At 38.5% G+C, this 2,513-nt stretch overlaps 1 non-coding gene across 1 annotated transcript; it reads left to right on the top strand.

Moving 5' to 3' along the window:
• Nucleotides 1-1,038: 1,038 nt before the first annotated feature.
• On the top strand, nt 1,039-1,140 carry LOC115937198 (U6 spliceosomal RNA). The gene has a single exon (XR_004072522.1). It is a non-coding gene; the product is annotated as a U6 spliceosomal RNA (small nuclear RNA).
• The last annotated feature ends 1,373 nt before the right edge of the window (nt 1,141-2,513 follow it).

Below are 2,513 nucleotides of genomic sequence, written 5' to 3'. Positions count from 1 at the left end.
TCAGCTTCTGCTGCCCCTCAAAGCCAGAGAGTGGACTCCATCTGGTGCTGCTTCCTTTCACTTCTGTCTTCTAAATACAAGTCCTGTGCACATGCCTCCAATTTATGGCACCAAGTCACAGGCCTGCATCCCAGAGACAAGAGAGGCTGCAAAAGCAAGGTCTTGACTTCTACCTTGGAGACACAGGACTCATGATGGAGGAGACCCCCCACATACGGAAAGGTGGTCAAAGATGCTGGACAGCCTCAAACAGGGCAATCACTATCAGCAACACTTCCTAAGTATCCCTTACAAAGCTTGACCATCCAAAGACCAAAAGAATCCCAAGAACGCTTGAATATGTTGGTAAACTGTTTCCTTATTTATCCACAGGTTCCTGCTAATTCACTGAAATATATTTACATAAAATTCTAAGATCTCAGAGAAGGGACCCCTTATTTGATGTAAACAGTGTTATCAGAGATCTCTCAATTCTTAGCTAAAAGAGGGACAGAGTTGTTATAAAAACTATCAACTGCCTATAAAGAAAAATATTTAAAAAGCAAATAAGAACTACGGATTTACAGCAGATATGATGGAAGGAGGTTAATATATGTTGATGCTCCAAACCTAATACAAATTACTTAAAAAAAAAAAAACTGGGGTGCCTGGCTGGTGTAGTCAGTAGAGCATGTGACTCTTGATCTCAGAGTCATGAGTTCAAGCCCCATATTATGTGTAGAGCTTACTTAGAACACAAAAAACAAACAAACAAAAAAATCTCACTAAAAACCCAATAGATACATGGGCTAAGGACATGCACAGATGACTGACAGAGGAGAAAGTGCAAGAAGACCCATGATATAGAAAATATTAATTCTCACACTGCTGAAGACGAAGGGAGACTACCTCTGTCTGGGGATCAAGCATCTTGTATGTGTTCTTATTTCATCCTCACGCCCATAAGCATATTAGATTATCATAATTGCCATGTTTAAGTAAGGAAACTTGACGTTTGGAAGGGTTGTGTCTCTTGTTGACCAATATCACTTGGTGTGCTCGCTTCAGCAGCAGATATACTCAAATTGGAATGATACGGGGAAGATTAGCATGGCCCCTGCTCAAGGATGACCAATATCACTTGGCAAGCTGGAACTGAAAGACCAGAGTCCTTTCATTCACCAAACTATGTCTCTAGTGATTGGTATGATTCAAATCAAACTCTTCACCTCTGAAATTAACAAAACCTAATGCTAATGAGAACATGGTGGAAAGGTCCTTCTCATGAGGGACTGTGGGTGGGTGAGTAAATTAAAAAATCCTCTGAAATCCGTCAGTACCTATTAAGAGCCATGAGAATTTGATTTCCATTGACCCAGTCATTCCACTTTGACAGAATCTTGTCTTAGGGAATAATTCAACATATGGAAAGTGTTATGGGCAAAAAGATGTTCTTCAAGGATTTAAAAGAGTGAGCAATTGGAAACAACCTAAATGTCTAGAATTATCTAACTCAATTGGTACATGTTCACTTTCCTCCTAATAGATTATATAGCCATTATAAACATGCTATAAATATTATAAAGGGAAATATTATTCATATAGTTTTTAAAATCTTTTTTTAAAAATTATAGTTGACAGGGGCACCTGGGTGGCTCAGTCGTTAAGCGTCTGCCTTCGGCTCAGGTCATGATCCCAGGGTACTGGGATCGAGCCCCGCATCCGGCTCCCTGCTCCACCAGGAGCCTGCTTCTCCCTCTCCCTCTCCCACTCCCCCTGCTTGTGTTCCCTCTCTTGCTGTGTCTCTCTCTGTCAAATAAATAAAATCTTTAAAAAAAAAATTATAGTTGACATACAATAAATACTGTATTAGTTTCAGGTGTATAACCTAGTGATTCAACATTTATATACATTATGAAATGCTCACCGTGATAAGTACAGTTACCATCTATCACCATACAAAGTTATTACAATACCATTGGCTATTTCCCTATGCTGTACTTTTCATCCCCATGACTTATTTATTTTATAACTGGAAGTTTGTACCTCTTAATCCCCTTCACCTATTTTGCCCATCCCTCACCCTCTCTCCCATCTGGCAACCAACCACCAGTTCTCTGTATTTATGAGTCTACTTATTTTTTCTTGGTTTACTCATTTGTTTTTTAGATTCTACATATAAGTGAAATTGTATGGTATTTGTCTTTCTCTGTCTTAGTTCACTTAGCGTAATACCCTCTAGGTCCATTCATGTGGTCACAAATGGCAAGATCTCATTATTTTTTATGACTAATATTCTTTATTTTCTTTATCCATTCATCTATTGATAGATACATCACTTCCATATCTTGACTTGTAAATAATGCTACAATAAACATAAGGGTGCATGTATCTTTTTGAATTAGTGTTTTCATTTTCTTCACGTAAATACCTAGAAGTGGATTTACTGGATCATAGGGTAGTTCTATTTGTAATTTTTTGAGGAACCGCCATACTGTTTTCCATAGTGCCCGCACCAATTCACATTCCCACCA

This window comes from Leptonychotes weddellii, unplaced genomic scaffold, assembly GCF_054177405.1.
Source record: "Leptonychotes weddellii isolate Sample4059 unplaced genomic scaffold, ASM5417740v2 HiC_scaffold_3663, whole genome shotgun sequence".
In the NCBI taxonomy this organism is placed as follows: domain Eukaryota; kingdom Metazoa; phylum Chordata; class Mammalia; order Carnivora; family Phocidae; genus Leptonychotes; species Leptonychotes weddellii.
Note: the sequence above shows the minus strand (reverse complement) of the source record. Positions and strands in the feature narration are given on the sequence as shown.